Below are 26527 nucleotides of genomic sequence, written 5' to 3'. Positions count from 1 at the left end.
GAAGGAAAGTTTCCTGAAGGAGAAGTTTCCAAAAGTGGAAAGTTTCCAAAATTGGAAAGTGCTAAATATGGAAAGTTTTATGGGAGTTAGATTTGTCCATTTTAGCGGTGGAGAACCTTAAAGGGGGGCTTGTGTGTGGCCTTAGTGGCGGACTTTTGAGTCAGTGTGCCCGTGTGTGGCGGTCTTTTTGGACAATGTGTGGTCTTTGTGACGGGCTTTTTAGCCAGAGTGTCTTTGTGACGGTCCTCTTTAGGACATTTGTGTGGTCTTGGTGGCGGTCCTTTTTAGGACATTTGTTTGGCCTTTGTGGCGGGCTGTTTAGCCAGAGTGTCTTTGTGACGGTCCTTTGGGACAGATAGTCTTTGTGACGGTCCTTCGGGACAGATGGCCTTTGTGGCGGGCTGTTTAGCCAGAGTGCCTTGGTGGCGGTCCTCTTTAGGACATTTGTGTGGCCTTGGTGGCGGTCCTCTTTAGGACATTTGTTTGGCCTTGGTGGCGGTCCTCTTTAGGACATTTTGTTTGGCCTGTGTGGCGGCCCTTGTGGCGTGTATATGATCCTTGTGTGGTCATGAGGTATTCCAGTGAGGGAATATGTGGTTGGTAGGACATTGAGATGTTTTTACGCGAACCACGGGAAGAAAACCTGGATAGGGATAGGACTCAGACGTGTTCAGAATCGTTTGCTCGCGACTCTTGGGGGACTTAGGTTCTCCTAGTACTGTCATATTCAGAGACTTTGTGGCTCGGGGGTATTGTTGGTATATCGACTTCGGATGACGATCCGGGGGCGCGCTGTAGGGTGGCAACCCGAGAGACGAGTTGGACTTTTCCTTATATATTATGGCATGCAGGCTTCAACCTGATGAGGAGCCAACATTTGGCATGCAGACTTAGGTTTGATGAGGAGCCAATAAAAACTCAAGGTTTAGGCCTATGAGTAAAGGAAAGTCCAAAAAGTCAAGAGAAAATGACGCCTGGAGCGTGAGTCTATCGCCTAGAGGTGACCTTCTGTAGATCGGTCGGAGGAGTGCGGGCCGTGGAGACGGTTGCACGGGAGTCCTTGGCTGATGGTTGTTTTTGGATTCGAGGACGAATCCAGTTTGGTGGGGGAGAATTGTAACATCCGTGAACCGGAATCCAGGTTTGGGATGTGCATCGATCGATGCAGTAGGTGCATCGGTCGATGCTGGTTCAATTCTCTGCGTTTTGACTTAAGTCGAAACGCTGCGTTTTGGGTTAGGGAAACCCTTAAGTTCCAATGTTCCAATGTTCCAATGTTCCAATAAACCCTTAAACCCTTAAATCCAATAATATAGAGATGTTCCAATGTTCAAACAAGTGGAGGAAGCATTCAAATGACACAAGGATCTAAGCAAAGATTTTTCATTTTTTCCAAAGATTGATCTAGCAACAATGAACTGTGATTAAGGGCTATAGCTTCAATCCTAAGGTTGATTTCAAACAAGGTAGTTTTAATCATTGTCCCCTAAGATGCATATGCAACAATCCTATATGAAACAAACTAGACTCAATCCTAATATATAAATGCAACTACATAAACACTCTATTTTTTTATTTTTATTTTAAATTTTTTGGGTTTTTCAATGCACATAGATGCAGACTCAAATGAATAAAACTAGCATGCAAAAATTGGAAATAAGAAAACTAAGAAAATAAATCACAATGTTAAATACATTCTCGGACTCTCCCCCAAACTTAAATTAAACGGTCTCTGTGTAAATAAAAGTTGGAAAAAGAATCCAAGAGTCACACAAAATGAATTAAACTAAATGCAATGATATATACAAAGATCGGATGAAATTGGACCTCATGTGTTGGTGAAGAAAGAGGTTGCAGCAGCCTCCATCCTCGCCAACGTGTAACCAGGGTCGTCTCCGACTTCAGCAGGTGCCAGTGTTTGCTCGTCAGAGAGCTCAGTGATATGCACGGACGACTTACTCGGACCAGCATCCGAGGGGTTGATCGAGGGTGGGATCACGTAGCTCATCGGGTAAGGCATCGGGTAGTATGACGGGTACGGCGGAAGAGGTCTAGAATGATCACCCGTGTAGCCACTCGAAGGGTGCATCGTATACGGCACCGTGAATGGCATCTGGTAAGGCGGAGGGAAAAGTCCTGAGTAGTCACCCGACTGGGTGCTCGATGGGTGCATCGGATAAGGCATCGTGTATCCCATCGGGTTAGGCATCGGGTAGGCGTCTGAATGGCTTCTCTGCGATGCTTCAGGTCGTGTGACATCTCCCTCTGCTTGGGGCTCGTATGATGATGCTCGGTAAGGCTCTGGAGGTGGCAGTCCTCGAGTTCCTCCTAGCGGTCCGTTTCTCCCCATCCAAGTTGGTGCGTGTGCCGAGGTAGGAGCTGAGGCACAGCTTGCCTTGTCTTGCAGCTCCTTGATCTGACCTCCCATATTCTTCACCGAACCGGTGAGATCTTTTACCTTCCTCACCAAAAACTTGTTCATCCTCTTCAGCCATCCTTTCCTCTTGTGGGCTTCCCTCACTCCAACCAGCTGCTTTTGAGAGCACACATATTCCTCAAAATCGAAATCCTCCGAGCTATCTCCCTGTCTTTGCCCGGTTTCCTCTCTCTTCTCAGCTTTCGACTCCTCCTCCGGGTTGTACAGCTCCTCCAAAAGTGGTGCAAAGTCGATGTTGTCTCCCAGCCGAACCTTGGTGCACATGAAATTAGGTAGGATCATTTGGGCGGCTCCGGCGGTTGGGTGAATAAACTTGAAAAGCATCATATCATTAGGCCTCTCATAGGCCAAAAATATTGCCAGCACGAGGTAGTCTACATCCAGCCATCTCGGTTCATGGACTATTCCCTTCAAGGGCACATTGCAGGAGACCAAGATCGGTGTAACCAGTCCTCCAATGGAGATCTCTCCGCCTCCTCTCTTCTCTTAATGGCCCATGATTTGAGGTAGAGGACAAACACCATGCTAGTATCCGCTACATCTCCTACTAGTGGTGTACCATCCGTAGCATTATCCAAAACTCCACACAATGCAATGTCTAACAGCTAGAGCTCATGATCATTCACATTTCCAGTCTCTTTTCTAGCGAAAAGAGTGCATGCAAGGGACTTGTGAAAATACCTAAAGACAGGGCTCCTTATTTGAGCGGATTTGGAGCTTGTGGACTTGTAGGGGAGCTTGTCTCCTATTGTCAGCCATAGGGACCTCATTGCCTCCTTTGCAACCTCCATTCCTTCTCCACTACCAGCTTTGAAACCATACAGCTTCTCCATCTTCTTGAAAAAGTGAGTCGGTACTCTTTGTTCCTCACAGAGAAGGTGATGAACCCGATCCCCCATCGGGTAGTAGGGTCGGGTTATCCTCAAAATAGTGCAGCTTCAAGGTCGAAAGGAAGTGGACCGTCTCCTCCTCATAGGCTTCACGGTGAGCTCGCATCATATGGCCCAGGTGGCACATGTCGAAAAAGAACTCAACATCTCTAGCGATGCCCAACTGCTTCATGGTCTCACGGTGAGGGTATCGGGTACCAACAAAGCTCATTTTCCAGAAAACTTTGAAGAGTTTTGCTGGAGTTTCCACCTCCTTCTGCTTCAGCCTCCGCGAGGCTTGGCGTGTTCTCTCTCTTTGCTCCTCTTCTCTCTCTTGGTTCTCCTCCTCTGCGTCTTGATCCTCTTCCTCAGCTGCTCTCTCAGCACCCTCTCAGCCTTCTCTGAAGCCGTTCTCTTCCCTCTTGCAACCGCAGCTCTACTCCTTGATCGAGAGGTTTGAATCTCCCCTTGCTCTTCCCCACCAGCATCAGAATCCATCTCCATTGGATCGGTAAGGGTTCTTTCGGACGTAGACAGGTCCCTACGTCGAGGAGAGAGGCAAACAGCACTCGCCATTGGACTCGGTGAGCGAACTTGGTGTTCTACTCGATCGGCTGCTCGAGCACCGGATTGGGTGACGGATCGGGTTTAACATTGGGTTGGGGAGGCAAAACGTCCAGCCAGCGGTTGGGAATGCGGAACGTTTCCTCTCCCTTGGGACTCTTGAGGTTTGACGGTATCACCTCTGGTTGTAGCAGCGGTGGAGGTTGATCTTCTTCCCTTCCTTTGGTAGGTTTTCGTGATTGGCTCCTTTTTCGAATCCTTGAGAGAAAAAGCTAAGCTCCGAAGTTAATAGGGAATAAGACTTGAGGTTGAGAGAGAATAGAAACTTTGGTGAGAGAAACTTATCGGTGATGCTTGGGGAGAGGGGTGTCGAAACCCTTAAATAGAGTAGGGTATGGTTGGTGGGCTTCACCGAGAATGGGCTTGGCTTGTGGAATTCGGACTCCACTCGCTACCCGAGCAGGGACACGATAAGGCGCGTTAAGTACGGTGTCGGGTTGACCCTCGGGTTTCTTAATTTCCTCTTTTACTTTTCCATTTTTTTTAATGAAAATTCAAAAATAGAAAATAAGATAAAACAAATAAATCAAAATTAAAACAAAACAAAAGATACCTTTGGGACTTCCTCCCAAGTGAGCTTGTTTAAAGTCACTAAGCTTGACTCTTCATGCTCCTTAAGCATGGGATCCAGGTGGAAGAGGTATTGGAATCCTCTCCACAATAGCATGCTGGTTTAACTGATTCTCCTGGTTTTGTCCAGGTTCTAAGGCAAATGTGGTATTGACTTCCTCAAGAAGTTTGACTTTCCTCTGCTTGGTCTTAGTGGAAAAAGCTTGACCATCAATGGTTGGCCTCTTAATCCCCTTCTTCACATCAAACTCCATCTTGAAGTGCTCACCATGCTCTATTCTGATCCTTCCTTGCTTTACCTCGATCACAGCACTAACTGTTGCCAAGAATGGTCTCCCTAGGATAAGTGGATCGTCTGGTTCCTTATCCATGTCAAGGATCATAAAGTCAGTAGGTACTTCCACTCTTCCAATCCTGAGAGGCAGATTTTCAAGGATTCCAATCGAAAACCTCATGGTCATATCAGCCAGAACCAAATATAGATTACTTGGTTTAAAACTGGTGAATCCCATCTTGTTGGCTACTGACAGAGGCATAATGCTAACTGAAGCTCCAAGGTCGCACAAGAAATTCTTGAAAATCTGAAGCCCTATCGAGCATGGCAAAGTGAAGGAGCCAGGATCTTCTAGTTTTTCCTCAATTCGCAGCTCAGGATCTAAGCACACTCCACTCTTAAGAATTTCAAACCCTATTTCCTTGACAGCTTCCTTAACCTCATTCTCCAATCGAGCTGCTTCCTTGGCAGCTTCCTCCTGAATTTCATGTGGCGGCAAAAGCTTAGGTGGTGGAGCTTTACGCTTAGCCATTCGCTCTGCAAGCGCCTCCAGCTGGATGTCAAGTGCAGCATTGAACCTTTCCTCTAGCTCCCCTACTTTTGCTATAGGTAGTTGAGGCTGATCTCTTGTTTCAACATCTACTCGATGCATCATCCGATCGCCATCATCGGGTAGATCATCGGGTTCCGCCTCGGGTGGTTATTCGATTTGTGATTCTCGAACCAGTGCTCGATCATCAACTCGATCAGTCTCCTCGGGTGAAGGCTCGGGTTCATACTCGATATATAGTACTTGGCCTCATTTACCATTGGGTAATCCATATCCTCCCCATCTTGATCATCACTGTCCCCAGTGAGGTAATCCTTATAGTCATCATCAAGGAAGATGGCTTGGTTAGTGGCATAATCTTTAGGGTTTTGAACAGCCTTTCCTGAGAGTTGGTTAATCTTTGGAGCTGGTTGGTTGTTGTGGTGGCCTTCGAGGTATCTAACCTTAGTGTTGAGCAATTCGTACTTGGCGTTCAAATCATTGTATCCTGAGTCGATCTTGTTGCTCATCTTTGCAAACCGTTTTGCGATGTCCATAGATGCTGAAGTCTGATTCTGAATCATTTGCTGAAGTAGGCAGCGTAACTCAGCTTCCTGTGATTGGTTCTGCTGGCCTTGATGCTGTTGGAATCCAGGTGGTTGGTTGTAGTTTTCAGAGTACTGCTGCTTAGGTGCATATCTTTGATTGTACTGGACAAAAGGTTTATGTTGTAGCTGGTTCCCTTGAACTGCAAATGGGTAAGTTTGGTCATGAGGATTGGCAACATTCGGGTTCCGATAGGATAGAGTTGGATTCGGCTTGTAGTTTTTGTACTCTTTGTTGTAACCCCCTTGGTTGTTGATGTAGTTAACATCCTCTATCTATATAGTCTCCCCATCTTGTTGTAGAAACTGCTCTTCCTTTGATATTGCATGAACATGCTGCTGCTGGTTGAGTAGTTTATCAAGCTTGTCATTGAGGGATTTCATGTCCGTCTTGTACTTGGCATCTTCCTCTCCTGTAGATCGCACAGTGCGATCATACTCCTCATTGTAATTCCCATCATATTGAGCCAAGTTCTCCACTAGGTCCCAAACTTCATCAACATCCTTGTTGAGGAAGTTACCATTACTTGCGGTGTCCAGCAACATCCGTATCTTGGGGACCACTCCTCTGTAAAGTGTACTCAGCAAAGAAGCATTGCTGAAGCCATGATGAGGACATCTGGTAGTGTATCCCTAGAAACGTTCCCAAGCTTCAGTGAACGTCTCATTGTTCTTCTGAACAAAGTCAGAAATGTCATTTCTCAGCCTTACGGTTTTGGAGTTGGAGAAGAATTTGGCCAGGAATGCCTTAATGCATGCTTCCCAAGTGGTGATAGACTCCTTGGGGAGTGATTTCTCCCAGATGTGTGCTTTGTCTCCCAAAGAGAATGGGAAAAGCCTGAGCTTGAATCCATCCTCACTAACTCCATTGATCTTAGTGAGGCTACAGAGCCTATCAAATTCATCCAGATTATCCAATGGGTCCTCCATTGGCAATCCATGAAACTTATTACTCTGTATCATCTGGATGAGACTACTCTTGATCTCAAAATTGTTGTTCTGCACAGCAGGTGGCATAATGCCATTCTGTTGAGTGTGAGTAGATGGAGCATCTCCTCCTCCTATGTTGGTCCTTGCATGAGGAGCTGGTGGACCGTTCTGATTGTTCATTATCTCTTCAATGATTGCTGGTTCCGGTTGAACTTGGTGTTGTCTGAGTAGCCTTGGTCTATCGATGTTGTCGATGAAAGGACTCAGGTTCTGGCTACCTCTGGATCGTGTTTTCATGCACAAGTAGGTGTCCGAGTGTGTACATGAGACTCAACTCGATCCAGGTGATCCAGTGACGGGTCGGGTGGGTGCTCGGGTTGTACCTGAGATTCAAAACAAACAAAGCGAAAGCAAAAATGTCAGATTCCGAACCAATATAAACAAAAGAACTTGATCTAGCAAGTGCGAAAATCCTAAACGTAGCAAAATAAACACAACAAAATGGCAACGGCGCAAAATTGATAGACAGATTTTCACCCAGGGTATCAATTCCCTATGCAGTTGTAGTACAAAGGGTTATCAATCCAAATGGTTGTTTTTCACTAGCAGGAAGGATATGGTCAGAACAGTACAAGTCAAGCCAAGCAGTTAAGGGTTTTGATCTAACAATCCAAAAATAAACAAAAGGAAAGAATATAAACAAGAAACCACTCGACCTAAGCACTCGATGCAAGCATTTGAGTACAGGATCGGGTGGGGTAATCGAGTAAGAAAATGGGATATGAACAACTCGAGGTGTCACTCGATGCAGGTTATCGTGTACCTGATCGGGTAAGGGATCGAGTAAAGAAAGAAAATGCAAGCAATTAAAATACAAAAGCTTCTAAGGATGGGGTAATCGAATCCTAAGTGTTCCTAACCAGTACAGATGTCTTACATGCCTCAAGCAAATATTTCCTAGACAATGAACCTCTAAGATCTTGTTAAAACGCTCTCGCGACAGAAATAATCAACCTTGAATCACTTCCCTACCCAACTCTCGTTGGAGAAACATGACCAAGCAGACAATAAGATCTGATTCATTATTGTTAGTAAACCCCTTACTCATCTGATCTCTTAGGCTAAGTGAGTAAACCTCTAGCATTGGTTGATTCAAGCATCTCATCTACACTTCTCGGTGGTAAAACACCTTAGATCTAATCTCACCCTCTCGGTTTGTTGACAGCATTAAGAACACCAACCTAGAAGGAAATCTATCAAAAATATACAATCAACTAAGACATCCTAACCGATCAAGAACACAAAATCATCTATCTCATCCCTAGAAACTTTACTATACTACTCGGACATAATAACAAGAAACATAACAACAAATAAGAATGAAAATTGCATTATAATAAACGGTAGAGTAGAGTAGAAAGAATACAGGATAGAAATCTAAAGAAAATGATAAAAAGTATTGAAATAAAATGTAAAACAAAAGGGAAAAGTGTTTGAGTCGTTCAGTTCTCTCACAAAAGCTCTCGCTCTCTGGTTTGAGAGTCTGCGGCGTGCTCATTTGCGAGCTAGGAGAGGAGGGTTTATATATGGAAACCCCTTTAACCTAGCTTCCCAGACCTGCCCGATAGTCTACTCGATGGGGTACACGAAGATGAAGTCGGGTTACTCCTCGGGTAGATCTTCGGGTGTTCTTCTTGCTCTTGGATCTTCCTCGATCATGTTGGGGTTCGGACTTGTTCTTCCAGCTCGATGGCTCCTTCGGGTACATGCTCGGGTTTGTCCTTGTTTTTCCCCATTTTAGGCTCTTTAGCACCTGTTTTCATCCAAAACATGCAAATGCAAAAATACAACACCCTAAATGGTCTAAAAGTGAATTCCTACAGTTAATGACCCAAAAATGCTAAGTTAGAGGTATGAACAATGCAAAATATGGACAAAAAAGGATGCTAAAAACATGTAAGTTAGAAAGTTATCAATAGGTTCGAGTAGGTACTACCTATAACCGAATATTTCAGATATATTTTAGGTTTCTTAAGTCAATACCCAAATTACCCGAACTCGAAAAGAACCGAACCTGAACCTGACCCGAAATTATATGAACACATGTTTGGATCTTATATTAGTAAACCCGAATACCCGAAATATAATGATTTAGGGGGTGTATTCAAAGTAGAATTTTAAGTAATTTGTGTCAAGTTTACAAATCTTATATTATTCAATCATGGATTTAAATTCTAATGAAATATATTGTTATTGAAGTAATGATTTAACAATCCACCTTGAGATCTACAGTTATTTGTGGATTTGATTTTTAATGATTTGAAGGATTTGAGATAATTTGGAAAGATTTTTCTTATTTAAAAATACAGAAATACAAATTTCATAGTTTTAGGAGGGATATGAAAAGATTTTACAATAAATCATATGAACTTCCCTAAAATCATCAAAATCAACTGAAAATTCATAAAAACTCAAGTCACTTCTGTTTTGAATACATGATAACATTGTATTTTTACCTACTTTAGCTATAGTTTTCTGATGTTTTTAGGAAGAGTTTGGTATGATTTCAAGGCTAAATAGTTTATTATCAAGTATTTTAGATTTCAAGAAAGTTTTACAGGTTTTTAGGCAAAATGGACAAAAAATTAAGAAACCCTATTTCCAGACAGTTTCAGAGTACGGGTCACTTTTGAAGGCCTTCATGAACTCCTAATTGAGCGTTCTTGGTGTCTATGGAAATCTGAGAGTCATCGTTCACCCCTTGCAGGAATAAAGCCAATACGTTTAGCCACCTGGAAGTTATGACTGATTTCCCAAGACCTACAGACAAGCGAGAAGACAAGCTTGTACGAATGGGCCTTAGTGACGGCCCGACCATGAGTCTTCACGGAGGCCCAGTCCAGAGCCTTCACGACAGCCCACTAAGTCTCCTTCCCCGTCCCTTGTCCTACACTCAACAGTGTCGACTTAAGCATTTTTAGGCCCCTCGGGAAAAACATAAACAAATAATATATTTTTTGCTAGGCGTAGAAAAAAAATTCATACGCAAAAGAGAGAAAAAAGGATTATTGTCCCCCTTCTACTTGTTTACACGGTGTAACATCCGTGAACTCAAATTCTGGTTCGGGATGTGCATCGACTGATGCAACACCTGCATCGGTCGATGCAAGGTTGGTTTTCGCAAAGCGACTTAAGTTAAACGCGTGTTCGGATGCGCTTTGGAGTTAGGATAACTCTTAAGTCGAGTTAAAAAGAGGTTTTGTCGTCATTAGTGGGGTTTGGCCGTTTTTGAGAGAAAAAAAAAGAGAGAAAGAAGTTTAAAAACATTCCTGAGAGTTTTAGAGATTTGTGGCTGTTTTTGTGGAGATCTGTAGCAGGGATTGTTGTAGGAGCTTGCTAGGAGTGTAGATCCGCCTGTTTAGAGTCATATTCTTCTTTAGCAAAGGTGAGTGCAGGACCATGGCTTATCTAATCTTGAGATTTCTCTGATTTTTGTGTTGATGTATTATGTGGTTGATTTCTTGGCTTGTTAGAATGTTTTTTCTGTCACTTGAGGCTTTGTGACGCTTCTTTGTGGCTTTGGATCATGATTTGATGGTTTAGGAACGGAGATCTGGCGAAAAGCTTCGGGGAAGAATGATGCCCGACATGTGCGTCGATCGATGCAATGCGAGGACGGCGCGATTTTACCTAGGAGCATTGATCGATGCCATGTGGAGGTGTTGGTCGATGCAATTAGCAATTTCGTGAAATGGCGAGCATGCATCAGTCAATGCAGAGTTGGTGTCAGTCGATTCAGATGAGTCTTGCATTGGTCGATGCAGGCTTGCGATGGTCGATGCAACCCCAGCTGGTGTCGGTCGATGCAGTGGTTGGTGTCGATCGATGTAGTTGTCCTGGTTTGTTTGTTGATTTTTGTTTGATGGTTAGAGTTATCTTAATTGCTTCTGTGTATAGCCCAGTAGATGGGAAGATTGCCTCACTGAGTGTTTATAAAAAACTCACGCATCTCATATGTGTTATGGTGCAGGTAAAGGCAAACTGTAATCGTGGAATCAAAGCGATGAAGAGGAGGATGTTCTAGTGGCTCGTTGTTGTTGAAACGACCGACCTTTTTTTTTTTTTTTTTTTAAATAATAATATAATAAATAGAACTACAACTAGTGGTCCCATACCCACTAGCCACCTAACCACAATCACAAACATCAGCGGAAATAACAACACCAACATAATATCCAATAATACTCCAATAAAAACCAATAACCATAATCATCAACAATAATCAATCCAAACAACAAGAAACAAGGAACCAGCAACCTAGCAATGTTTCTAATGACCCAACTCTAGCAACCTAGCAATGCCAGACAACATCCAATCGAGTCCCTAGAACATCCTCCTCTTCATTGCCTTGATTCCACGATCACACTTTGCCTTTACCTGCACCACAAACACAAATTGAGATGCATGAGTATTTGATAAACACTCAGTGAGGCAATCCTCCCATCTACTGGGCTATACACACAAGCAATAAGATCTCTACATGCCACAAACAACAACCAATAAAACAAACCAGGCGATATACAAAGCATGCGACATCCATCGTAACTGAACAAGGGGTGTCGACCGACACCAGATGGTGTCGATCGATACTGAACATCTGGTGTCGACCGACACCAAACTGGTGTCGACCGACACCCTGCCCGACACTCCCGGAAACCCTAGTTTGCATCGACCGACACCCCCACATGGCATCGTTCGACACTCGCTAAAGTCCCGAGCCGTCCTCGCGTTGGTGTCGACCGACACCCCAACTGGCGTCGACCGACACCGATGCCGAGCAGCGATTTCCCCTCGATCAGAAACTCCGAATCTCGCCTCCAAGCTTCTCCAATCCGCTCCTTGCACTCCCAGAAGCCAAACCCAGCCCAGACAGCAACGAAATAACATAGAGAACTCAAAGAAACAACCACATAAGCACCAAATCACATAGAATCTAGAGATCTTAGCTTAGATAAGCCATGGTCATGCACTCACCTCTTTGCAGGAAGTTTCTGATCAATAAGGACGAATCCCTCACTCCTAGCAAGCTTCTAGCACCTTCCCAGCCTCCAATCTCTCAAGAACAGCCAAGAAATCTCACAATCTCACTCACAATCTCAAGAACACTTCTTTTCTCTCTGTTTTTGACAAAAGCGGCCAAGAGAGGAGAAAAACTCGAGCTCCCCTCTTAAAAACCTGAGTTAGGGTTTTCCCTAAACCAACTCCCCAAACCGGTCAATTAAAATTGAACCGACCAAACCGGCCACAACTGGTGTCGATCGATGCCTCACTAGAAGGTGTCGATCGACACCCTTACCAAAATACCAAAAATTGGTTTGCGGGTGTTACAATTCTCCCCCACCAAACTAGATTCGTCCTCGAATCTCAAACAACCATCAGTCAAGGACTCCCGTGCAACCGTCTCCATGGCCCGCACTCCTCCGACTGATCTACAGAAGGTCACCTCTAGGCGATAGACTCACGCTCCAGGCGTCATTTGCTCTTGACTTTTTGGACTTTCCTTTACTCATAGGCCTAGACCTTGAGTTTCATCGGCTCATCATCAGACCTAAGTCTGCATGCCAATGTTGGCTCCTCATCAGGCCTAAGCCCGCATGCCATAATATATAAGGAAAAGCCCAAACTCGTCTCTCGGGTTGCCACCCTACAGCGCGCCCCCGGATCGTCATCCGAAGTCGATATACCAACCATACTCCCGAGCCACAAAGTCTCTGAATATAGCAGTACTAGGAGAAACTAAGTCCCCCAAGAGTCGCGAGCAAACGATTCTGAACACGTCTGAGTCCTATCCCTACCCAGGTTTCCTTCCCGTGGCTCGCGTAGAGACATCTCAATGTCCTACCAACCACATATCCCCTCACCGGGATACCTCATGACCACACAAGGATCATACACACGCCACAAGGGCCGCCACAAAGGCCATCAAAATGTCCTAACAAGGACCGCCACCAAGGCCAAAACAAATGTCCTAAAGAGGACCGCCACCAAGGCCACTCGTCCCGAAGGACCGTCACAAAGACCATCTGTCCCGAAGGACCGTCACAAAGACCGTCTGTCCCGAAGGACCGTCACAAAGACCATCTGTCCCGAAGGACCGTCACAAAGACCATCTGTCCCGAAGGACCGTCACAAAGACCATCTGTCCCGAAGGACCGTCACAAAGACACTCTGGCTAAACAGCCCGCCACAAAGGCCAACAATTGGCTAAAAGCCCGCCACAAAGGCTACACACACTGTCTAAAAAGACCGCCACTCACATGCACCCTGACTCGAAAGTCCGCCACAAAGGCCACAAAGCCCCTCCGAGGCTTCCCACCGCTAAAATGGACAAATTCTAACTTCCGTAAAACTTTCCATATTTAGCACTTTCCATTTTTGGAAACTTTCCACTTTTGGAAACTTCTCTTCACAACCCCGCCTCACGGAAACTTTGTACCCCAAACACCACCTCATCTTGTTACTGAGTCGCACAACCAACCACCCCAAGCGACCGAGTAACAAGAGAGATGGGCTGGAATACTCCATTCCCGCTCCAGCCACGGATTACAGATGGGACCAGGCTAAACAAGCTCAAGTCGCGGCTTGCTTCTCATACCACTTCTTGAACCTTGCCTTCATCCTTGCCTCAGGCTCCCAAGTCTGCTCCTCAACACCATCACAGTCCCACAGGACTCTCATCAAAGGAATCTTCTTCTTCCGAAGTTCCTTGATCCTCCTCTCGAGAACCCTCACTGGTCTCGCCTCCAAAGTCATGTTAGGCTGAAGATCCTCAGGAATCTTAGCCAACACCTCCTCTCCCTCACGGAGACACTTCCGCAACATAGACACATGGAAAACCTTATGGAATGCACGCATCACCTCAGGTAACTCCAATCTATATGCCACTGGTCCAACCCGCTCAATCACTCTGAATGGACCCATATACCTCGGACTCAACTTAGTCTCTGACAATGACCTGTTCGGACCCCGCAACATGGCCATCTTGAGGTACACTCTGTCTCCTACCTGAAACTCAAGATCTCTCCTCCTCTTATCAGCATAACTCCTCTGCCTATCCTGAGCCTCCTTCATGTTCAGCTTGAGAACCCGAATCTTCTCTGAGGTCTCCTGAACAAAACTAGCACCAAACATGCTCCTCTCCCCCACCTGAGTCCAGCATAATGGTGTACGACATGGTCTCCCATACAAAGCCTCATAAGGAGCCATCTTAATACTCCCCTGATAACTGTTGTTGTAAGCAAACTCTACCAGGTTCAGGTGATCTGCCCAATGGCCACCCCAATCCAACACACACATCCTCAGCAAATCCTCCAGCGTCTGGATCGTCCTCTCAGACTGTCCATCTGTCTGGGGATGATAAGCTGTACTCATATGCACCTTAGTGCCCATCTCTGCCTGAAATGCCTTCCAGAACACCGAGGTGAACTTAGAATCCCTATCAGACACAATGCTCGCTGGCACCCCATGCAACCTGACAATCTCCCTCACATACTTCTTAGCCAAGACCGCTGCTCCATCAGTCTTCTTAATGGCCAGAAAATGTGCTGACTTAGTCAACCGGTCCACAATGACCCAAATAGCATCAAAGGTCCGTGACACTGGCAAACCCACCACAAAATCCATGGTGATCATATCCCACTTCCACTCAGGAATGGGTAAACTCTTCAGTAACCCGCCAGGAACCTGATGCTCAGCCTTCACTAGCTGACACACATCACACCTCGAAACCCAACTAGCCACATCCTTCTTCATCCCGACCCAATGATAGTACCTCTTGAGGTCACGGTACATCTTAGTCGCTCCTGGATGAATGGATAACTTGCTTGCATGAGCCTCTCTCAGAATCTCCTGTCTCAACTCCTCATCCTTGGGCACACACACACGACCGTGCACCAAGATAGTACCATTATCTGAGACCTGATACTCTGAATCCACATCCTTAGAGGCATTCACCAGCCCCAAATCCTTCTCCTGAGCCAACCGCACTCTACTCAGAAGATCTGCTCTATCTACTGCTTCCAAACCCAGCGGTTCCTGTGAAACAGCACACAAGCTCAAAGCACTGATCTCTTCTACCAGTGACTCCATCTCCTGCTCCTGAGCCGAAGCTACCCTCTTCCGACTCAGAGCATCTGCAACCGTGTTAGCCTTACCAGGATGATAGGCTATCTCCAAATCATAATCCGCCACAAGCTCCATCCACCGCCTCTGCCTCAAATTCAACTCAGGCTGAGTGAATATATACTTCAGGCTCTTATGATCTGTGAACACCTGCACCTTTGCACCATAAAGATAAGATCTCCAAATCTTCAGGGCAAAAACTACAGCACCCATCTCCAAATCATGAGTAGGATAGTTGCCTTCATGCACCCGCAACTGCCGCGAAGCATAGGCAATCACCTTCCCATGCTGCATCAGAACACAACCCAACCCAACTCTAGATGCATCTGTATAAACCACATAGGGTTCCCCCTGCTCAGGCAAAGCCAACACTGGCGCAGTAGTCAACATCTCCTTCAGGCTTGCAAAGCCTTCCTCACACTCTTCTGACCAGACAAAAGGAACATCCTTCCCTGTCAACTTAGTCATAGGACGTGATCTGCTTGCAAACCCCTGCACAAATCTCCTGTAATAACCTGCCAACCCAAGAAAACTTCTGATCTCTGTGGCATTCTGCGGTCTAGGCCAATCTCTGATAGCCTGAATCTTCTCTGGATCTACAGAAACCCCCTCTGCAGAAACAATGTGACCCAGAAAGCCCATCTCACGCTGCCAGAAACTACACTTGCTCAACTTGGCCAACAACTTCTGCTCCCGCAGCTTCTCCATAACCGCCCTCAAATGCACTGCATGCTCTTCAGGACTCTTGGAATAAACCAGGATATCGTCGATGAAAATGATGACAGATACATCCAGAAACTCCTGAAACACACTGTTCATCAATCTCATAAACGCTGCTGGCGCGTTAGTCAATCCAAAAGGCATCACCACAAACTCATAGTGCCCATATCTCGTCCTGAAAGCAGTCTTCCTCACATCTGCCTCATCTATCGGTATCTGATGATAACCCGACGCCAGATCTACCTTGGAGAACCAAGTAGCACCCCTCAACTGATCCAACAACTCATCGATCCTAGGAAGAGGATACTTGTTCTTCACAGTGACCCGGTTCAAACCCCGATAATCAATACACAACCTGAAACTCCCATCCTTCTTCTTCACAAACAACACCGGCGCTCCCCACGGTGATACACTAGGACGGATGAATCCCTTACTCAACAAATCTTCTAGCTGCTTCTTCAGCTCTGCCATCTCTGCTGGAGCCCTCAGCCCCTCGAGCTATCGGTATTCAGGGGAATCACCATCCCCTCAGGAGCAACAATCCTTAACGACTATAAACATCTCTCGACACAACTACCTCCTGTGATCCGAGTATAACATTGCAATGTTACACCTGCCCACTCAACTTATAATATCCAACTGGATTAACCACCAAGCAGAGAAATATCTGCTCCAACTGCATATGTCCACATATCCGCCTCTCTAGGCCCGATACCTCTTGAGACTAATCTCATACCGGTCATCTACAACCGCTCCATCCTCTTAACGTAAGTTGGAAAGTCCTCAACATCCGCAGCCCTCGACTGGATCCCGCCACATGTGGCACAACTGGAGCCTACACTAGTACCCCTCTCGGTAACCGCTCCAACAGCACGCCAACAGATCCGCCAAGCGATCATCTCGACCCTGGGCTCCACCTGCTGCAACCCCACACCTGGGTTCCCAGCACCCCCGGCACGCTCACCGGCTAATCCCCTCTGGTCCCTCCTGATACGCTTGCGACCCTCTGACGTACCTCCTCGTGGAACTCTGGACTACACACTCGCTGGCCTCGGGACCCGCCCGACAATGACCACGACCACGTCCCCGTCCACGACCAACAACTCAAACACCTTAACCACTGATCTTCAAAGAACAGAGGCTAACAAGCAGAAAACAAATCAATACCACACAAAGAAACATAACAATAACTCACCGTGGAATCTCATTGAAGGCTCGAAGAGGATGTTCTAGGACTCCATGCCACACACAATTGACTAACTCACATAATCAATCAAGACATGCAATCCCAAACATCTACAACAGAAACCTAGTGAACCCAAACCTAGAACCGTAAGGGCTCTGATACCAAAATGAAACGACCGACCTTTTTTTTTTTTTTTTTTAAATAATAATATAATAAATAGAACTACAACTAGTGGTCCCATACCCACTAGCCACCTAACCACAATCACAAACATCAGCGGAAATAACAACACCAACATAATATCCAATAATACTCCAATAAAAACCAATAACCATAATCATCAACAATAATCAATCCAAACAACAAGAAACAAGGAACCAGCAACCTAGCAATGTTTCTAATGACCCAACTCTAGCAACCTAGCAATGCCAGACAACATCCAATCGAGTCCCTAGAACATCCTCCTCTTCATTGCCTTGATTCCACGATCACACTTTGCCTTTACCTGCACCACAAACACAAATTGAGATGCATGAGTATTTGATAAACACTCAGTGAGGCAATCCTCCCATCTACTGGGCTATACACACAAGCAATAAGATCTCTACATGCCACAAACAACAACCAATAAAACAAACCAGGCGATATACAAAGCATGCGACGTCCATCGTAACTGAACAAGGGGTGTCGACCGACACCAGATGGTGTCGATCGATACTGAACATCTGGTGTCGACCGACACCAAACTGGTGTCGACCGACACCCTGCCCGACACTCCCGGAAACCCTAGTTTGCATCGACCGACACCCCCACATGGCATCGTTCGACACTCGCTAAAGTCCCGAGCCGTCCTCGCGTTGGTGTCGACCGACACCCCAACTGGCGTCGACCGACACCGATGCCGAGCAGCGATTTCCCCTCGATCAGAAACTCCGAATCTCGCCTCCAAGCTTCTCCAATCCGCTCCTTGCACTCCCAGAAGCCAAACCCAGCCCAGACAGCAACGAAATAACATAGAGAACTCAAAGAAACAACCACATAAGCACCAAATCACATAGAATCTAGAGATCTTAGCTTAGATAAGCCATGGTCATGCACTCACCTCTTTGCAGGAAGTTTCTGATCAATAAGGACGAATCCCTCACTCCTAGCAAGCTTCTAGCACCTTCCCAGCCTCCAATCTCTCAAGAACAGCCAAGAAATCTCACAATCTCACTCACAATCTCAAGAACACTTCTTTTCTCTCTGTTTTTGACAAAAGCGGCCAAGAGAGGAGAAAAACTCGAGCTCCCCTCTTAAAAACCCGAGTTAGGGTTTTCCCTAAACCAACTCCCCAAACCGGTCAATTAAAATTGAACCGACCAAACCGGCCACAACTGGTGTCGATCGATGCCTCACTAGAAGGTGTCGATCGACACCCTTACCAAAATACCAAAAATTGGTTTGCGGGTGTTACAGTTGTGCTCTGGTATCGGTTAGGATGCTAGATTTGAGTCATTAGAATGTTGTTAGGTTGTTGGTTATCTAGTTTATGACTCTGTTGGATTGATTCACTGTCTATTGTTGGTTTATTATTTATTGGTTAATGGTTCAATGGTATTTGTTGGTTTTCCGCTGTTTTGGTTTGATTGTGGTTAGGTGGCTAGTGGGTGTGGGACCATTAGTTAAATAGTATTACAGATTAAAAAAAAAAAAAGAGGGTTGGTCTTTTCATACAAGGGGGTCACACTTACTATCCCACTAGTTAAGACGACACTAACACTCAACATGGAAAGACAATTTTGCCCGTACAAAACCCTAAATGTTTTCAAAAAAGCTATAAATACACACATCTAAACCTTAGTTAGAGGCGTATCTGCTCTTCTTGTGCCTTCAGTGGTGCTTCATCAAGAGCTTTTAAAGCAGCCTTAGCCACGACCATAGAAGCAGCAGCAACCTCTCATCCCTCTGGAAGATTTGAAGCTCCGCCAAATCTCTTATACTCTTTCTAGTTTCTTTTGTTTCTGGTTTTTATTTGTGTAAAGAAGAAGAATCAGCTACTTTGTATCATAGAGAATATCTCTAAACCCTTTCATGATACTCTTAATCTTTATGCAATGTTTAATTCATATGGCTTTGATTTGCATGAGTATGTGTGAGTAGTTTACTCTTTGAGCGTTAGGGTTTCTTTCAAAGGGGATTCATGTCATAGATTGTTTAAGGGCGTTTAGATCTGGTTTTTTTTTTTATCTTATTTCTTTTTTTCTATGTTTATTATTAATGCATATTGTTTGAGTAGCTAACTTGTGATTGATCTTAGGCGTTTTACACATCAGAAATGTTGTAAATATGCTCGCTTTAATCGAATTTGTTTTAATTGCTAGGATATACAAGTCGTTGCCTGCGTAAGTGGAGTAACATAATATATAGACTTTAGATAATTGATTTGTGACTTGCATATCTTTTATTCATCCTTGTTTCGTACTCCATGACCGTTTAGCCATCGAGCCACCTGTTCTTTTCCCCTTAACCTTAGATTGGTGCATGATACCCTGAAACTTCCCTGCAACTAGCCCAACATTTCGCCCATTGATATTTTCATAGTTTATTTGTATTTATTTACCACTTACATTCGTGACAAATCCAACCAAAAACCCCAATCTTATTATTATCTTAGCTATATTCCTCTCTGAACAAACTCGTAACGTGATTTGTACGTCGGATCGATCCTCAAAATATTACAGTTGGTTAACTTTGCATTTGAATTATCAGTGTGGTCTTTAAGGTAAAAAGAATGACGTTCCACACCACATCAATACATCCCCCGTAATATTTTCGATTAGCCCATTTTAAGTTTGTTGAGTTAGTCGGTTTGTTAACATTTTTTATAAAGAGAAGAATATTAATGGAAAAATACCATTATGGGGAAATATAATTAAATTTCAAAATCTGAATATATCTATTTTTAAAATGATACTCTCAATGAATGTCATTTTTTTTTTTGACTATAATGTTAAATTAATTCAAGAAAAAATATCGTTCACTTTACAACTGGTCTAAAGTGTTCTGAAAATTTAGAAAGTGAAAACAGAGCAAAACATTCAAACTTTTTCCAGACTTGTCGAGATCTTAGTATCCCCTAGATGTTAGCCATACCCATAGAGCAGCTTCATACCGCATATCCCCCTCCCTTTGGATGGCTAGGAGCTTATTTCTAATCTGTCTATCCAGCAAAGAGATGAGCTGAGATGACCGGGTAGCCGATGTATCGTGATTTCTCTCATTCTGTTCTTGCCATAGCGAGTAGATGCTGATCTGGAAGCAGTAACGAGCCAAAAAACTGGAATACGATCGTTGGCAAGCTGTGTGAGATGGACCCATTTGCCAGAGCATCATCCGATCTGTAGTAGAGAGGCGGTTCCTCATGGCAAGCCAAGTGCAAAAGGAGAAATTTAGTATAGCATGAGGAAACCAAACAACCATATGCCATGATACCTTGGGTGAGGCGATGCGAGTATGGTGCCAAGTGTCTTTTGTGGAGAAAGCGTCGGAGAAAGAGTCACCTTTGCCCCTCCAACACACTACATATGGTCTGGAGTTGTCCCGTTGTTGCAACTGCTGAGCTAAAACACTCTCAATGAGATTTAGATCAGACTCTCGATGCCTGCGGAAACGTCGAAGACGCCAAGCCTTAGCCAAAGTAGCAGACTGTTTGATGCCTAGAGCAATGATTCCACAACGACCTGTTATGTCCATAATACATCCCAACGCAGACCACTTGTCAAACCAGAAAGAGGTCTGTAGACCATTCCCCAGTTCACATTTACAAAGCTCCCAAGCTATTGTCCTGTATTTTAGCAATTTGCGCCAAATCCACGACCCTGTAGACGCTATCTCACTGATAGACCAGAAAGATGCACCGTTAAGAAGATTGAAAGAAACCCATTTAACCCACAAGAAGGAGCTATGCGAAACAATACTCCAAACAAACTTCAAAAAACAAACATTCTTTGCCTCTTTTAAGGATCAAAGACCCAAACCGCGCTCTTCCTTCGGCTTACAAACATCCTCCCAAGCCACCTTTGCTTTATGCGTATTCAACTCTGGACCAGACCAAAGGAAAGTAGAGCAGAGCTTATCAATTTCCCAGATACAGTCTCTTGTGAGGCGAAATGCCGCCATCCTGAAATTTGTAATGCTCCATAGTACTAAGCTTACCAAATTTAATCTTTCCGCAAAAGATAAAAAACGTGAAGTCCATGTACCGATCCTTTTCAAGATTTAAGCCAGTAAAGGTTGATAATCCGCTACAGCAAAACGTTTTGTGAGCAAAGGTAGTCCCAAGTAGCGGACCGGGAGCAGGCCAATGGCGAAAGGAAAGCAAGCACAAATGTTCAGGTGGACCGCCTCTGTAATTCTCGCTAAATACAATGAGGATTTTTCGAGACTGATCCTGAGCCCTGAGGCTTTAGCTAACTCCTCAAACATATTTATGATTCCATCTATAGATCTAACCTTCCCATCCGTGAGAACCATCAAATCATCCGCAAAGCTGAGATGAGTAAGACCCATAGGTTTACACCAGGGATGATATCCAAACCGTCTAGTGGCTGCAGCCGTGTCTAGCTACTTAGAGAGAACCTCCATACAAATGAAAAATAAATAAGGCGAAAGGGAGCAACCTTGCCTCAATCCTTGATGGCTTCCAAAATAGCCTGCTAGTTCACCATTTACTTGAACCGAAAACAAAGCCGTGGTAACACAATGAATAAACTCAGGGGGAAAATCCTTAGTAGTAAGAGTATTAAGCAAAAATGACCGTTGAACTGACTCAAAGGCCTTGGAGATATCAATTAGTATTGCACATCGAGAGGGACCCAGTGCAGTGTGAGGAGCTACGCTACGAGAGCAGAGCTGGTGGAGATTGCAGCTGGGATAGAGGATGAGTTAAGGTCACAGGTAGTGGTGGTTAGCCCTACTATTCAGACAGAGGAGACATTGGAGCAAAGCATTCCGAGCAAGTGTAGCAAGTTGGAGCAAAGGCATAAGAAAAAGCGGGAGGACACGTCTGTGACGAATCAAGGTGGTCAGGGATGCTATGGGTGCGGGAGCATTGATCACAGGTTGGCAAGCTGTCCCAAGAGGAGCGGGATGCAAGGGAACATTTGAGTGTGATTTTACTACAAGGAGGTGGGACATATCAGGCCTCAGTGTCCGAGGTTGCAGCAGTTGACCGTGGGAGGGGTGCAGCCGAAGGAAGGGGCGAGCACCAATCCTGGAGTTTAGATTCTTTCGGTTTTAGTGGTTTTGTTAAGTCTTTGCGTTTTAGAGTTGTAAACGTTTGTTGCCCTTAAAAATTTAATAAGATATTAGTTCTTATGAAATCTTGATGCGTAATGGTTGAATGTTTATGCGATTCTTGAAATGGAAAGTTTCTAAAAATATAAATTCTTATGAATAGTTAGGACTTGGCTATTTTTGGAAAGGGGATGTGAAATGCCGGAGTGGGGGAATGTTTAAAGGTTGACTGGAAGTATGGTTACAGATGGGATGATCAGTTATCAAGGATTTTTGATTGGTGATGTCTCGGTGCTAAGAGAATATGCGGGTTCCAAAAATGGGAAGTTTTATACATAGTTAAAGCTTACCTATTTATGGAAAGTGTGGTTGCAAACAAATAGAAAGTTCTATGAATAGTTAGAACTTTTCTATTTTTGGAAAGGGCGTGTGTAAACACCCAAGTGGTTGGGGATGTTCTAGAGTTGACTTGAAGAGTGGTCATGATGGTGGTGACATTCCAATGAAGAAATATGGTGGTTGGTAGGACATTGCAATGTTTTACGCGGACCACAGGAGGTAGTTCCCGTCGGGAGATGCTTATAGACGTTAGGACTTGTTTGCTCATGAGTAGATGATTAGTTCTCCTTGGGAGATGATTAGTTCTACTGAGGGGATGATTAGTTCCCCTGATGCGCCGTGGATTTGATGGGTTGCGACTCTGAGAGTAGCAGAGGAGATGATTAGTTCTCATAGGGGATGATTAGTTCCCCAAAAGGGATGAGTAGTTTCTCTGGTATCGAGATCTCGAGGATGACGATCCGAGAGTAAGACGGTGTGGCTCGAAGACGATGATCTCAGAGTGCAGGTGGCGCAGTTCGAGGGTTACGACCTGAAAATGTATGAGTGAGAGAGAAAAAAATGTCTAGAACGTGGTTATGAGCACAATGACTGGATGTAAACCTTGGAGGTCGGGTGTGATCTCGTGTTTTGGGTTGTGCTGACCAGTGGGGTCAGGGTTTTGTGGACCATTGCGACAGTTGCATGGAGAATCTTAGCTGATGGTGTTCAGTCCGGTCGGAGAATGTGCGGGCCGTGGCAACGGTTGCACAGAGGTCCTTGGTGGAGGGACGGTGTTGCAGGATTCAAGGATGAATCCTTGTTGGTGGAGGAGAATTGTAACATCTATGAACCAAACTGTGAGTTTTGGGAGTGTCGATCGACACTATCAGTTTTGGTTCAACCGGGTTATTTTAAATTATCGTTTTGGTTGGTTTGGTTTATTTGGGAATCCCTAACCGACGTATATAAGGGGAAACTCGACCTAGGTCGTGGAAAAGAAGTGATTTTGCCGTTTTAGAGAGAAAAGAGAGAAGAGAGAGTGTTCTTGAGGGATTTTGGAGATTCTAAGCTTGTTTGGTGAGATCTGTTCCTATGGAGTGGAGATCTGGTGTTAGGAAGAGAAGCCTTCTAAGGTGTTGGATTCATCAGTTTGGGTCAGAGACTTTCTGCACAAGAGGTGAGTGCATGACTATGGCTGATCTAAGCCTGAGAATCCTTTGTTTTATTTTTTCTTATGGCTGTTTGTGTTGTTTTCTTCTGTGCATGTGGTTGGTTGTTGGTTTCCATGAGTTTCCTGGTCTTTTTGGTGAGCTTCGGACGATTTGGAGGATTTGAGAAGTGGTTCTTTGACTTTCGGCTTTGTGTAGAACGTGTTGCAGAGTCGGTGTCGATTGACACAACCCTTTTCAGTAGACGGTTGATGCTTGTTTTCCTGGTTTGTTGTGTTTGCTTGTTGTTTGTTAAACATTGGTTTTTCAGTTGCTTGTGTTTATAGCCTAATAGATGGGAGGATTGCCTTACTAAGTATTTGTGATAATATCCACGTATCTCAATTGTGATGCAGGTATGTGACGTGGAATCATGGCGATGAGGAGGAAGATGATCTATGGTCTCGGTTATGGTGTTATAGTTATGTTATTGATGTGGGAACCTTGGATAAAGTTATGTTAGGTAGTTGGATAGAATGGCTCGGAATGTTATTGTATTGATGATATGTTGGTTTCGTATTGTTCGTATGTTTCCACTGTGCATATTGGTTGTTGTTGGTTTAATGATGAATGGTGGTTTGATTTGTTTAATTAAGTAGTATGTGATACTCAATTATATATTGTTATTATTAAAATAAAAAAATGGGTCGGGTTGTTTCATTTATTTACTTGCATCTTTTTTTATTAATGTAACATCCGCGAACAAGATAATAGGTTTTGGGGATGGTTGTCGATCGACACCAAGAGTGGTCTCGGTCGACACCAGCAATTTCTAGTTCGACCGATTTATTTATTTTTTTTTTATTTGGGTCGGTTTGGTTTAAGTGGATTTCTCAAACCAATGTATTTTAACGAGAAATCGACCTAGGTCGTGGAAAAAAAAAGTCACTCGCCGTTTTAGAGAGAAATGGAGGGAGAAGAGTGTTCTTGAGAGGTTAGAGGCTTTTGGGGAGATTCTTGGCTTGTTTAGGGAGATCTGTTCCTATGGAGGGGAGATCTGGTGCTAGGAACGAAGGAGGAGTCTTCTAAAGGATTGGATTGGTCGTTCTGGGTCAGAATTTCTTGCAAAAGAGGTGAGTGCATGACCATGGCTGATCTAAGTCTAAGATTTCCTTTTGTATTGTTTGTTTTATGTTGTTGTGGTGTTCTTCTTGCTGGTTATTGTAGCTATAGGGTTCCTACGAATTCATATGGCTTTTGATCGAGTTTTGGACGGATTGGAGGTGATGGGAAGCGAGATTCGACTCTCGGCTTCGAGCAGATCGCGTCTATGGATTCAGTGCCGATCGACACCAGGTGGGTTTTGGTCGACACCATGGAGCAGTATCGATTGACACTGTGGGGTAGTATCGGTCGACACCAATAGCCTGTGTCGGTCGACACTTGGCTAGTGTCGGGCGACACCTCCCTTCCAGCGAGCAAATGATACTTGTTTCATTGTTTTGTGTGTTTGTTTGTTGATTGCTTTACATTGGAATCTCAGTTGCTTGTGTGTATAGGTTAGTAGATGGGAGGATTGCCTGACTGAATGTTTATAAAATACTCATGCATCTCAATTTGTGTTTGTGGTGCAGGTAAAGGCAAAGTGTGATCGTAGAATCAAGACAATGAAAGGAAGATGTTCTAGTGGCTCGGTTGGTTGTTGTCTGGCTTCTGTTAGGTTGCTAGAGTTGAGTTCTTAGAATGTTGTCTAGGATTGCTGGTTCCTTAATTAATGTGGGATTTGTTTATTGGTTTAATTGTTATATAATTAATACTGGATATTTGGTTATTGGTTTATGGTATTGTTTTTGTTATCCGATGTTGTCTGATTGTGGTTAGATGGCTAGTGGGTATGAGACCACTACTTAATTAATTAGAAAAAACGGGTTGGGTCGTTTCAGTTAATATAATCTTCTAACATTTAATTTATACAATTATCTTTAATACTTCATATAAAAAAACTAATGAGTGGAGGTTGTTTTCAGGGCAATAAAAGTAGATGACTATGGATCCGAAAAGAATTAAGGAAATAGGTATGAGTCAGAAAATTTAGAAAACTAATGTTTTTGAGAGAGGGAAAAATCGAAAACATGACATTCAAATATTGTGGTAAAAACTTACATAGAAATCTTTGAGACATTTTCAAATATTGTTTTACAAAACTAAATTTAAAATTTATTAAAATTAATTGTAACATATATATACACAAATTATGTTTCTACTCATTTGGTACAACTTAATCTCCTATTTCTATTGGTGTTGTATTGTATTTAATCATTACCAAAAATTATTTAATTTTTATTACATTTTTAACATTATATATACATCAAAATTGGGCTTACAATTAAGTAAGATGACGTTTTAACAAAACTGTGCATATATTTAAATATGAAGAAAACTTAAGTTTGTTATGGATTAAATAGGGTAAACAAAATTAAGTTGTTCTAAGTACTTGCAATTTGGAAATAATTAACTTACTTGCATTTTTTTTTATGAGAATTTCTTACTAATGTTCCTTCTTTGATACCCCTTTTTTAAAAATGCGATTTCTGATGATCATTTTTAATTATATCCTTCCTTTGATTATAAAAGACAATTTTGCCCTTGTTTTATAATTATACCGACAATCGTATTCGACCTTCTCCATCATCAATTTCTCCATCGTCGATTTCTTTGTCGTCGACCTTCTTCATCTTCGTCTTCGTCTCTTCTTCTCCGTCGTCATCTATCCTTCTCCAGAGACATCTCTCCTTCTCCGGTCGTATCTCTCCTTCTCCAGTCGGATCTCTTCTTCTCCGGTCTGATCTCTCCTCC

The 26527-nt window shown here is 43.9% G+C and overlaps 1 non-coding gene across 1 annotated transcript; it reads left to right on the top strand.

The window, feature by feature from the left end:
* The first annotated feature begins 6509 nt into the window (after nucleotides 1-6509).
* Nucleotides 6510-6616, top strand: LOC147944206 (small nucleolar RNA R71). Its single transcript, XR_015558623.1, has one exon. It is a non-coding gene; the product is annotated as a small nucleolar RNA R71 (small nucleolar RNA).
* The last annotated feature ends 19911 nt before the right edge of the window (nucleotides 6617-26527 follow it).

The sequence above is a fragment of the Camelina sativa genome, chromosome 5 (genome assembly GCF_030686135.1).
Source record: "Camelina sativa cultivar CO46 ecotype springtype chromosome 5, ASM3068613v1".
Classification (NCBI taxonomy): domain Eukaryota; kingdom Viridiplantae; phylum Streptophyta; class Magnoliopsida; order Brassicales; family Brassicaceae; genus Camelina; species Camelina sativa.
Note: the sequence above shows the minus strand (reverse complement) of the source record. Positions and strands in the feature narration are given on the sequence as shown.